Below are 14,036 nucleotides of genomic sequence, written 5' to 3' on the forward strand. Positions count from 1 at the left end.
ATCTGATAAAACTAGTTACAATACATACCCACATACAGTATCTTCTACTCTCCCATAGCTCACAACTTTACAGTTTTTTTGTTCTGTTTTTGGTAAATTAAGACTATGCTGTGCTTACAAAACTCAAGCCAGATATAAAAGTTACTTAAATTTCTAAATTATGAAAATTTAGATAGTGATAACTTTGATAGAGCTGTATCGACATCTAAATAAACATACAGAAAATATTTTACCTAAAAATTTTCCTTACATGCAAAATAAATACTGTACTTTTCTTTTTATACAATATTCACCAAGCCCAATCTACAGCTCATGCACATGTTCCTAAGAGTAAGAAGACAAACTTATGAGTCTGACTCTTACCTCGCATGATTAAATGAGGAATACTGGCTGCTTGAAGGACCTGGTGGTTTGGTCCTTCTCTCCAGACTACCCCTGCAGGGGTTATGAATGCACCAAGTACCCCACATGAATGTTATACTGCTTGGATTTGTTTCAGATAGTGTTTAATGAACACTATGCCCAGTCTAAACTAAATTGAATGTTAGTGTAGTAGCAATTTTTCTCACATTGTGGTTTTTATGGATGGAGACAGGATCAGCTTTTTAAATAAGGTGGTCATTAAGTTAGCCTCTATTAAAGGGGCTTGTTGCCAGGTGTTTTAAACAGATCAGTATCTTCTGAAGATGTGGATCTATGTAAATATAATTTTAAGGACTAAACCAGACAGAGGTTGCCATCTTCAGACCCAAAAGCCGAGATATAAAGTGGATCCCGTCTATCAAGAGGCTTTTCATTTTGGTTAGAAAAAGAAAATCCAAATTCAGGATTACAAGATGACCTGGGATATCGTAATGAATTTCTGATAAAAGGCAGCCAGTTCACCAACTCTTGCACCTGAAGATAAGGCTGTTAAAAATGTAGCTATTTGTAATGGTTCTTTAAGAGGAATTGTGGAGTTATCAAATCCAACCAAAAAACTCAAGAACTCTAGGACCAAGAAACCACAGGAGTTGGAAGAGATGGTCTATGCTATGCAAAAGACTTGGTAATCCTATGAAACATGTCCAAGTCAAGATCCACATCAAAGACATGCTTGAGAGGTTCTGTTAAGACATAATTATATGACCGTATAGTTAATTGCTGGAGCTTCCTATCCTCAAAGAGGTGGACCAAAAGGGAAGCAGAGAAGTCCAGGGTAACTGACGACTAACTCCATACAAATGCCATCCATGTCTTCCACGCACACACTGGTATTGTCTTGAGCATGAGGACCTCTTACAGCTTATCAAAAAAGTCAAATTGAGAGCTGAAAAATCTTTCCCAAAAATACCCGAGAGAAAATGAAGAATTTAAGTTCTTGGTCAGAAAGGAGAAAGAGAAGGTAGACTGCCTTCCTACTTTCTGATACAGCTGTGCAAACCAAAGCAGGTGAATTCTTGTGGCAGATGCTGAAGCAGTGGATGCCATGGGCTGTTGGGCCAAAATGGTGCTATAGTACAGCTGTCCCTGAAAAACCCTGAAGGATATTCAAAGCTTATAAAATCAAATTGTCAGAGAACCAGATAGATCACAAATCATCTGTTCCAATATAAATTCAAAGCCTTCTTGCCACTGCTTGAGAGTTCACTTTTGGAACTACATATAGCAGAAGTTTGTGGTTCTCTTTCGTAGTGAACAGGGCTATTTGGAGATCTGGAAATAGTTCAAAACCTCCTGAAAATAACTTCGGTCCAGCGTCCATTCCATATGCAGAAATTGAGTAACAGCACTCCTAATATCATGACCCCTAACTTCCAAGTGCAACACAGCATGAATTCAGTCACTAAACCTTTAATAAGAAAGGTCAGAGGATTATTCATAAGGGCAATCTAACCCTACAAAATAAATATGGGACTTTTTCCTAATGCCATCAACTGTGTCTAGATAAACCTTAACCATCTTAATTGAACACAAAATTCTACAATCTGAATTCATACTCAGTTTTGAACATAATGTTGAAATACAGAAAAAACTGGGTAAAAATCTTGTCTTAAAATCTGAGCCTTCCTTAGAAGCTGGTAAACTCAAAGTCCAGCCACATTGAGTCCACAGCAATAGAAAGAAGAGTAACCTGGAGCCTCCCAAGGAAGCTGGTAACCCAAAGACCCTGCTATAGTCAAATCCAAAGGACTGGTAGGAAGAGCTCCCCCTGAAGCTTTCTTTGGAAGCTGGTAACACAAAGACCCAGCCACAGCTGAATAAGCAGGCTGGACCAGAAAGGAAGCAGATGGTAGGTCAACACTACCTGGATGGGCCACACATTATTCAAGCTATAGGCAAAGAAAAAAAAGATGATACAGATAAGGTAGTGTTGCTTTCTGATACAAAGGCGTAAAAAAAGGCTACTTGTCATACTACAATACAAAGTGATGGAGAAAACCCTGAAACTGGCAAAGGATGGGCATTACCTGGATATGAGTTATCAGTACTGTATTCCCCACAAATTATAATATAAAAAAGACAATGCTGAAATGAAATGATGATCTAAGTAGGAGTAAGTGACTTAAATGCTTTCCAGCAACCAAGAAGTTTTAAGATAATTGCAAGATCTAGGGAAATTGCCACTGTAGACTCAGTGGTCCATAAGACAAACAAACAGGGCTTCCATCAATCGTCTTTTTCCTAACGAATGGTAATGGTGTTTGAACCATACAAAGACCAAGAATACAGTACAGGATATTAAATTTGAAGCATTCACAGTACTAAGGGACTCTGGAGCTCCAGGTGTTATTTATTTCTTATTGCTTCAATGTCTTCTCAAAATCATTCTTCTTTTCACATTAAAAACGGTACTTGGATATACATACTGTACACCCTAAAACTTTTTTTAATTCGTTCATAAATTGCAGAGACATGAGTGTTTGAAAGTTGACAATTTTCAAATGCGTTTCTCTTTTTATTTTGTTTTTCCTACTCAGCCCCTGGAGACCCTTATATTTTGAACCCCTACTTGTAGTACAGGTAGTCGTGGATGACTGTTTGACTTTACAACCACTTTTTTACTGTGATAACGTCACAAGTATGTCGGAAATAGTACACTATAGTACTAGGACAAATATTTTCTTATAAATAATCTATTTTCTTTTATAAAACTGAATGAATTTCCCTTGGTAATTTAGTATTTTCTTTTATTAATAATATACAGTATCCATCTTAAATAAAAAATACATTAGGAAAAGTTTTAATATCTGTTGAGTTCATATCATATGCCTGGTGACGTCATATTTCCGGTAGAAAGCAAAAGTGCAAATAGAGTGATTTCCTTCAAATAGGATAGGCTGACCTTTACTATTAGTATTCCCATTATCAAAATATTAAGTAACGTTACAAAGTATTTCATTCGTCTCTCTCAGTTGCTATCAGTACTACTATGCGTAAATTTAACTCTACGCTAGTTTTATTTCATCTCTTATAGTAGATCGATATTTATCTAATGAAAGTACTCTAACAGGGCAAATATTTTCCTAGAAATATATTTTCTTTTACATTATGAAAATTAAATACTTTTGCTTGGTAAGTTACTATTTTCTTATATTGCTTGCAAAAAAAAAGAAGTGGGTTTTACATATTTCGCAAGTCATTCTTTGTCCAGTTCACATCACAAGTCCTGTGACGTCATATTTCTGGAAGAAGGCATGATGGCAAATCAAGTGGTTTCCTTTTGGTGAGTTACCGAGTAATCTTATCACTCTCATCATCGAAACATTGAGTAACAATACCTATTGTAGCAGTGGTCTGTATCAGTTCTTATGACCACAGTACTCCAGTACTTGGAATAAATTTAAGAAAAGAAGTAAGTCTGGTGATGTCATATTTCTGGCAAATCGACTGATTTATTGAAAAATAGAATACAACTAGAGAGGCACTCAGTAGAGTGCAGACCTTTACCATGGCAGCTTATTTCATGATCTTTTGCTTGATCTTGACCTTTACCTAGGACTTTTAAAACTGAATCGCTTCCATGTCTCTACATAACAATTAACCTCTGGAAATTTCACTACTCTATGAGTAAAATTGTGGCCAGGAAGTTGTTCACACACAAACAAATAAACAAACAGACAATCTACAGCAAAACATAACCTTCTCTCCAACTTCATTGGCGGAGGTAAAAATGCTTTGATGAAACACAAACACAATAATATCTAAAGAAATACAGTCAGCTCCACTTTTGCCAACAGTTAGGTAACAGAGACAGGCACAAAAAGCACAAATTTGCAAATACTTGCTGTCCTAGGCTGGGTCAACTCAAAACCTGCCAACACAACAACCATTACCTACCTGCAGTTGACTACTGCACTAGGTAACCCACTGTACAGCACTATATGCTTTTCCTGTGCTTTCTATCATGGTATTTTAGTTCTTACTACTTTTCAGATGTTAATTGTACATTATTAACACAACTTTAGTACAAGGTAAAACAAAAAATAAACAAAAAATCACCATTATGACTCATTAAACTAGTCACCACCAAACCAATCTCTGTATACTTTTCAACAAAATGACCAATTTGGAAATAATTTGTATTTTTCTAAACAATACAAACCTGAAGCTCTTTTCTATGGAGATACATTTTGGCGACAGCTGAAACTAACCATAAAACTTTTAGCAAGGTGTTACTCCCTTCCACTGGTTAGCGGTGGGGAGACGGGAGGTAGAGCCACCACCCCGCTCATACATGCAGTAGCCAATACAAGCCACTTTGAAATTGCAGCCAGGACTTTCTGGGGGTAGGTGACGAGGGACCCATATGTGTGAAGAACTTCAGGTTTGTATGCTTAGGAAAAATATAAATTATTTCCAAATTTGTCATTTGTTCCGGCACCAAATACAAACCTTTCAGCTCTTTACTAAGGAGACTAACACTTAGGTGGGTGGAAGTCCAAGACCAATTGGCTGGTTCCTGACGCGGGGTGTGACTTATAATTCGAATGGGCTGAGGAAGAGTACAGTACACTCTATCATCTCGCTAACTTCCAAGGAGAGATAATGGCCTGAGCAATTGTGTGAAGGTGTGACCCCTATGCAATGTGACTCGTAAAGGTAAGACTTCACTTGGCTATGCTTTTCTTACCTGCACATCACCCGACACCTACCTCGCTCAGAGAACAGGGATGTAATAATATATATGCTTATATTAGGATATGCAAGGGACGATTGATTGATTTAAAGTTTTCTGACATCTTGACATCTAAGGTCATTGATGCTGAGCAAGGGATGATGATACCCATCTACAGTCAGAGGAGGTCAGCTTACAGAGTTCCTCGGTTTGCTCAAGCCCCAAGAGAAGGGAGAATGAAGGGTGAAGGGCCAGTCCTTGCGTATCATACTAGACTTACAGTTGGTAACTTCTGCGCTCCACCAACTGCTACTTATCCTACTAGGGAACTGCGGTATTACTGTTCATATTTTATGCATCCACTACAGGACCTATGGAGCATGTGTTGAGGCTCCCGAGGGTTACGTCTCGCAGGTAATGGCCGGTGAAAGTAGACTGTCATTTCACGAGCTTGCCTGTAAGACGTGCGTCATATTGAAGCTATTGTGAATACCAGGGATGTACTAATGCCCCTGACATCATGAGCTCTGGGTGTACTGTCAAGAGGAGGCGAGTCCGCTTGGAGGATTCGTTCGATGGCTTTCCTGATCCAGGAAGATATTGAATTCCTTGTACCTTCCTCTTGACTTTACCTGTGCTGGGAAACAGTCTACATGTATTGATCTATGATCGTGCTCAATCAGATCTATCAAGGTATTTCCTAAGCGCCCTTACAGGGCATAACACCAGTCGATCTGGATCATTTGTTATAGTAGGGAGACTCTCAATCCGGAAGGGCCCGAAACTAGGATCTGCTGCTGATGGATTTTGAGACTAGGTAATAAACTCGGGGACAAACTTTAGTGTCACTTGCCCTCATCCCCTTGAATGGGTGACATCAAGGACAGACTGTGTAGCTTGCTGACTCTCTTTGAAGAGGCCAGGTCTACGAGGAAAACCGTCTTTAGAGTCAGGTCGTGTTCTGAAGTCTGACTAAGAGGTTCATAAGGTGTTCCTTTCAGAAATTGCAGTACTTGTACTACATTCCACAGAGGTGGTCTGACTTCCGACTGGGGGTAAGATAACTCGAAACTATGTATGAAGAGAGATAATTCCTTCGAGGAGGAAATGTCAACTCCATTCAGTTTAAAAGCAAGGCTTAAGGTTGAGCAATAGCCTTTCACTGACAACACTGAACAAAATTTTTCCTCCATGAGATATAACAAGAATTCCACTATAGTTGGAATAGTGGCACTGAGTGGAGGATTGCCCCTTCCACGACACCAACCATAGAATATAGTCTACTTCGCTTGGTACACTGCGACAGATGACTCTAGGAGGTATCTAGCCACTCTCCTCGCAACTGGTTGCGAAAAACCTCATGCAGTGAAGAGTTGCTGGATAAACACCAAGCATGAAGACGTAGCGAAGATACTCGTCTGTGGAAAATCTGAACATGTGGTTGTTTGAGTAGCTCAGGAAGTGGAGGGAGTTCCCTAGGTGCCTTTGTGAGCAGGTATGGAAGGTCTGGAAACCATTCTGCCTGTTGCGACATCGGAGCTATTAAGGTCATCAATAGGATTTGAGATAACTGAACTTTGTTCAGAAGCCTCCTTACTAGGCAGAAGGGGGGAAATGCATAGATGTCTAGGTTGTCCCCCAGGAGTTGAAAGAGATCTTTTAGGAATGCTTGTGGATCTGGTACTAGGGAGCATTACACAGGTAGTTTGTGGTTGAGAGATGTCACGAAAAGACTACTGTCGGCGAACCCCACAAGTCAGGACTTTGTTGGCTATCTGTTGATTAAAAATCCCCTCTGTGCCAACTACCCAACTTTTCCTGCTCAGTTTGTCTGCCAAGATGTTTCTCTAGCCTGGTATGAAATAGGCTGAGAGGGTCAACCAGTTATCTTCCGTCCATCTAATTATCTCCACAGCCAGATGGCAGAAGGGCTGAGAAAAAATACCTCCTTACTTGGTTACGTAAGCCACCACTGTGGTGTTGTCGCTTAACACCGCAGTGTCCAGAAAGGAGCTGTTGGAAGTGTTTGGGAGCTAGAAAGTTTGCTCATCTATAGAAGGTTTATGCAGCAGTGTTGCTTGGCTTCAGTCCATAGTCCGGAGATGGTGTGCTGCAACAGATGAGCTCCCACCCTTCATTTGGTGTATCTATGAAGATCATAAAGTCCAGGGAAGGAGATAAAAGGTTGGTATTTGATACCCCCCAACACAGGTCTCTCTTCTGCTACAATCCTAATGGTACCTAAAGATCTTGAGGGTCTTCGTGTTGAGACCAGAATGTCTTAAGCTGCCACTGGAGAATTCCAGTGCAGAGACAACTGTTGTCCAAGGAGTCTCTGTCAATGGTGTACAGGTATACATCACCTTACATCATTAATTGGTTTCAGAAGAAGCGACTCAAATTGAAAAACAACGTAAGTCTAATTTACTTGTCACTAGGCTTAACCACAAATAACCATTCCTAATTCTGTATCTTATTCATAAATGCAATTTGAATAATATATGGTTAATAATAATTGATTTAAACTTACAAACAAATTTTGGTTTTTAATCTATTACAGAAAAAAGTAATCTAATTTTACGAATAAGTGTACATCCATACTTGTAAGTGCGCATCTTTACAATTTAGCATTTTTGAAGTACATCGTGGGCTGTTTGTGAATGTGTTTTGCTATAAGATAGTGTAAAATAGAAAGATATTGTATGGTTAAATAGCAAATTGTTATAATTATTTTGCAATAATGTAAAATAAACTTTGTTACACTTATTAATATTTACATTCAATATCTTTGTTTACATCACGTACGTAGACGGCTGTGGATCCTCAGCGCCAACAGCTGATTCCTCATTGTTGTTGTTGTTCAACGTGCAATTTAATAAGAAACTGATCAAGAGTTCATTCAACCATGCTCCTCTTTTCTTCAAGGATTACAAGATAGAGAGCTAAATCACATCAACAATACTCTGTTAACTATATGTGAGCATAATCATGATACCGTCGTGACCTTGAAAACAGCTGACACAAAAACCAAAATAAAAAATTGGTAATTGCACTTTTTAAAATACATCTTGAATTGATAATAGAAAAGTACAAAAAAAAAATTAAACAAAGTTCAGATAACATAAAAAACCAGGATTATTGTAGACATCTTACAGTACATATACGTTTTGCTATCAGCTAAAGCTACAGATCAGCTGATGAAACCGAATAACATTTTAATCCCAGTCTACGATCGAACATAGATTTATGCAAAGAAAAAGTTTACAGTATGTGTAGTATTTACCTGACACTTTCTAAGGAAACAAATATTTCTGCTAAGCAGGCAGGCAGAGAGACAGACAGACAGAGACAGAAAGAGACACCAACAGAGAGACACAGACAGCCAGAGACAGACAGACCAGACCAGACAGACAGAAACACACACAAAAAGACAAAGACAGACACAGACAGACAAATAGACAGCCAGACATAGAAATAAAAGACAGATCGACAGAGACACACAGATACACACAGACAAAGACAGAAAGGCACAGACAGACAGGACAGACCAGACCAGACCTTTAAATCAAATGATCACAACCAATGGTAAACAAAAGAATTTAAGTTATTCCTGATTGTTAAAATGCTTCCGAAATTTAAAAATACAATACAAAAATGCTTTGATAAAGCATATGATATTCTATGAAATAGGAAAATAAAACAATGACATATGCGAAGAAAATATTGATAAAATGAGGTTTTCATAATAAAATAAATTTTTGAATATACTTACCCGCTGGTTATATAAAAGAGCTGAAGTCCCCTGACGCCCTGGCAGAAATTCAAATCTCGCGCTATCGAAGATACGGCAGGTGTACCAACCGCACCCTAGCGGTAGCTCAGGTGGAACAACACCATCTCCAGTTCTTACATGCCTCATAGCCATACCATAGGTAGTCTCTAGAGGGGAGGAGGGTGGGTGTTAAATTTATATAACCAGCGGGTAAGTATATTCAAAAATTTATTTTATTATGAAAATATCATTTTTAAATATAAAACTTACCTGCTGGTTATATAAAAGAGCTGATTGACACTCCTTGGTGGCGGGTCAGAGACAGCTACATATAGAAAATTCACTTAAGGGTTACATACAATAAACTTAAGCGGTTCTCACCTGATAAGGAAGCTGACAGCAATGATACTCTGCCTCATTTCGTCCGCTATCCTTAAGAGATCCAGTAATCCACTCGGGCTGAAAATCTCTAGGAGCTGTCAAACGGTACAACCACCTATAACATGACAGAACCTCAACCAATACCCTTGTTCTGGGTGCACTCAAGGAACAAATAGACCACCTAACCAAATCAAAGATTGCGGAAGACTGACGACCAATCTCCACAAACAACCATAACAAACGAGTTCCAAGAGATAGAAAAGGGGTATTAGGAAAAAGGGAACGTAGTGGTAGATCATTCACCTACTAACGCATTTGCCGCTATAAAAGGACCCAACGTAAAAAAGTCCTCATAGCGAGTCTGAACATTTCTCAAATAATGGGATGCAAAAACAGACTTACTTTTCCAAAATGTTGTATCCATCAGACTTTGCAGAGAACGGTTCTGTTTAAAGGCCACTGAAGTCGCTACCGCTCTGACTTCATGTGTCTTGACTTTGAGAAGCCTCTGATCCGACTCATCACACTGAGCATGAGCTTCTCGAATCAACAATCTAATGAAAAAAGACAAGGCATTCTTAGACATGGGCATCGAGGGTTTCCGAACTGCACACCACAGAGCGTCTGAGTTACCCCTCAGATTCTTAGTCCTGTCCACATAAAGCCGTAGCGCTCTAACTGGACAGAGTACCCTTTCCAATTCACCGCCAGCCAAATCAGAAAGGTTAGAAATCTCGAAGGATTTGGGCCATGGCCGAGAAGGGTTTTCATTCTTGGCCAGAAACCCCAGTTGCAAAGAACAAATGGCTTTTCCATTCCGAAAACCAATGTTCCTGCTTAAAGCGTGTACCTCACTAACTCTTTTAGCAGTGGCAAGGGTAACCAGAAAAAGTTTTCAAGGTTAAATCCTTAAATGAAACCGAGTGTAAAGGCTCAAATCTGTCACTCATGAGAAATTTAAGGACAACATCCCAATTCCAGGCAAGGGGAGCTGTTTTAATCTTCTTGGTCGTATCAAAAGACCTAAGCAAATCTTGTAGATCCTTATTATTAGAAAGGTCTAGGTTCCTGTGTCTAAAAACCGTTGCCAACATACTCCTGTAACCTTTAATAGTAGATGACGAGAAGTTATGCTTAACTTTAAGGTCCAAGAAAAAATCTGCTATTTGGGAAAGAGAGGTACTGGAAGAGGAAATCGCGTTAGTCCTACACCACTCCCTGAATAACTCCCACTTGGACTGATACACCTTGATGATTGAAGACCTCCTTGCCCTCGCAATTGCCTTGGCTACCTTCTTCAAAAATCCTCTAGCTCTAGCGAGTTTTTCGATAGTCTGAAGGCAGTCAGACATAGAGCTCGGAGGTTTAGATGATTTCGGGCCAAGTGAGGTTGTCTGAGAAGATCGGGTCTCATGGGAAGGCTTCTCGGGAAATCCACCATCCATTCCAGTACCTCTGGAAACCAGCTCCTTGACGGCCAGAACGGAGCTATCAGTGTCATTCTGGTCTCTTCGTGGGAAATGAACTTCTGAATCACTTTGTAAAGAATCTTGAACGGAGGGAAAGCATAAACCTCCATGTGTGACCAGTTCATCAGAAAGGCGTCTATGTGCAAAGCTTCGGGATCCGGAACCGGAGAGCAGTAACACTCCAGCCTTTTGGTCTTTGCGGAGGCAAAGAGATCCACGAGAGGTCGACCCCATAACCGCCACAGACTCTTGCAGATGTCCGGGTGCAGAATCCACTCTGTGGAGAGAACCTGACCTTCCCTGCTGAGTCTGTCTGCGCTCACATTGTTGACCCCCTGGATGAATCGAGTCAAAAGAGTCACCTTCCTTTCCTCTGCCCAAACGAGAAGCAGTCTTGCAATCTCGTACAGAGGCCAAGAGTGGGTCCCGCCTTGTTTCACAATATAGGGCAGAGCTGTCGTGCTGTCCGCATTGACTTGGACCACTTTGCCCCTGATCTGCTTTTCGAAGCCTATGAGAGCCAGATGAATAGCCAAAAGCTCCTTTTGATTGATGTGGAGAGATGTTTGCTCCACCGTCCAAGTCCCCGAAAGCTCCTTCTTCTCTAGAGTGGCTCCCCACCCCGAGTTGGAGGCGTCGGAACACAACACGAGGTCTGGGCTCTTCTGAAGTAAAGACAAGCCTTCTTTCAGTCTGGGCTCGTTGTCCCACCATTGAAGATGAGACTTGATGGAAACCGAGATGGGAATGCAATCCCTGTCGAGGTTGTCCCCTTTCTTCCAATGGCGATTGAGATGAAACTGAAGAGGACGCAAGTGCAACCTCCCCAGGGTCACGAACTTCTCTAATGATGAGAGTGTCCCCAGAAGGCTCATCCAATCTCTTACGGAGCAAAGATCTCTCTTCAGGAACGTTTGGACTTTTAGGAGGGCTGCCTGGATTCTCACCGACGACGGAAAAGCCCGAAAACTCCGACTGTGAATCTCCATCCCCAAATAAAGAATCTCCTGGGATGGAGTCAGTTGCGATTTTTTCGAGCTCACCAGGAGGCCCAGTTCTCTGGAGAGATCCAAAGTCATCTTGAGGTCCTTCAAACAACAATTGGCTGAGGAGGCTCTTATCAGCCAATCGTCCAGATACAGAGAGGCCCTGATTGCCCTCGAATGCAGCATGCTTGCCACATTCAGCATGATCTTGGTAAACAATAGAGGAGCCGTGCAGAGTCCGAAACAAAGAGCCCTGAACTGGAAGACCTTGTTTCCGTCCATGAACCTCAGATAACGTCTGCAGCTGGGATGAATCGAAAGGTGGAAATAGGCGTCCTGAAGATCTATAGAGACCATCCAATCGTCCTTCCTCACAGCCGCCAGAACTGTTTTCTGAGTCTCCATAGTGAACGTCGAATTTTGGAAGTAACCATTTAGCACACTTACGTCCAGAACCGGTCTCCACTCCCCGGAACTCTTGGGTACTAGGAAAAGGCGGTTGTAAAACCCCGGAGACGTAACATCCTGCACTTCCTCTATTGCTTGCTTCTTTAATAAAAGAGACGTCTGAAGGCGCATGGCTTGCTTCTTGGGTCCCTCTCTGTATTTGGGCGAAAGATCCACCGGATCTGCGACTAAAGGAGGATTTGCCAGGAAGGGGATCTTGTAACCCTCCTTTAACACTTGGACGGACCAGGGGTCCGCTCCATTCCTCTCCCAAGCCTCCCAGAAGTGAGTCAACCTGGCACCCACTGCTGTCTGAAGGAAAGGGCAGTCAGACTTTACCTCGGCCGGACTTGCCCCCTCTGCCTCTAGGCTTCCTTCCTTCTGGTTTGAAAGAGCCTCTTCCAGAGGACTTCCCACGAAAGGACTGAGGTCGAAAACCAGAAGAGGATTCCTTAGGTTTACGAGAGGAAAACGACGACGGCAAAACTTTCCTTGTCGTATTAGTAACCAAGTCATGCGTGGCCTTCTGCGTGAGGGCAGTAGCCACCTCGCCTACCAATTCTTGCGGAAATAAGGTATTAGCCAAAGGTGCGAAAAGAAGGCCCGTTTTCTGGTAGGGAGACACTCCTGCAGAGAGAAAAGAGCACATCGTGGCCCTTTTCTTGAGGATTCCAGCCGTAAACAAGGCAGCAAGCTCGTTGGAGCCATCCCTCACACCTTTGTCCAAGCAGGACATTAAATGAACCAGTCCACTAGTGTCCGTTTCCGTCATATCTGAGACCCTCTTACTCAAAGCCCCCAGAGCCCAGTCTAAGAAATTAAACACTTCGAAGGCCCTGAACAGACCTTTAAGCAAATGGTCGAACTCTGGAATGGACCACCAAATCTTCGTTTTCCTTAAGGCAAGACGACGAGAAGCATCTACCAAACTTGAAAAATCCCCTTGGGCAGACGAAAAAAAACTCAAGCCCAACACTTCACCAGTCTCGTACCACACACTAGATTTAGAAGCTAACCTAGCGGGAGGAAAGGCAAAGGCCGTCTTGCCAAAAGATTTCTTGGAGTCCAACCAGGAACCCATTAATTTCAAGGCCCGTTTAGAGGATCGAGAAAGAACCATCTTGGTATAAACTGGAACCTTGGTAGCTTTACCTAAGATGAACTCAGAAGGCGGAGAACGAGGGGCCACAGGAGTAAACTGATCCGGGAAAATTCCAGTAAGAATCAACATAAACTTGCGAAGATCCACAGCATGTTGATAATGCTTCTCCTCCTCATTCTCAGAGACTTCCTCAATAGGATCATCCTCATTCAACTTTTCCTCAAGTTCGTCTTCTGGCAGTGCAGCAACTGCTGCAGCCTGAACCGAAGGATCAAAGTCTGGATGGGACTGCCTGTCAAAGCCAACATCTGCATCCACCTGACGGGGAGAAGTAGAAGTAGATTGACGCGAAACACGGACGGGTAGACGATCTTCTTCAACAAATAACTGCCTAGACCGCTTAGGATCCGACTGCTGTTGAACAGAATGACGCTTGGAATCAGAAGGCAACTGCCGAAGATCGCAGAGAGGACGCGTAGAGTCCGAACACTGTTGACGCGAACGATCAAAGCTGTCAAGATGTCGACGCTGCGAATCGATGTTTTGACGTGACGCGTCCACAAGTTGTTGACGCGGGCGATCCACTACTTCAAACCGTTGACGCGTCTCGTCCACTTGTCGACGCCGATGTTCTTCCACACGACCAGAAAGCGAAAACTGGTCAACCAAAACTCTCTGACGCGACTCATCAAAATCAACCTGGCGTTGGACACTATGAATGGGAGACCGCCTAAGCGATAACTCGTCAAGACCAGAGACCATCGAACGCCTGTGCGATAAC

General features: G+C 41.9%; 1 protein-coding gene across 4 annotated transcripts in view; it reads right to left on the reverse strand.

Moving 5' to 3' along the window:
- Positions 1 to 14,036, reverse strand: part of LOC137625967 (late secretory pathway protein AVL9 homolog) — a 463,937-nt gene that overhangs the window by 226,127 nt on the left and 223,774 nt on the right. The gene's annotated exons all lie outside the window — the stretch shown is intronic.

This window comes from Palaemon carinicauda, chromosome 33 (genome assembly GCF_036898095.1).
Source record: "Palaemon carinicauda isolate YSFRI2023 chromosome 33, ASM3689809v2, whole genome shotgun sequence".
Lineage (NCBI taxonomy): Eukaryota > Metazoa > Arthropoda > Malacostraca > Decapoda > Palaemonidae > Palaemon > Palaemon carinicauda.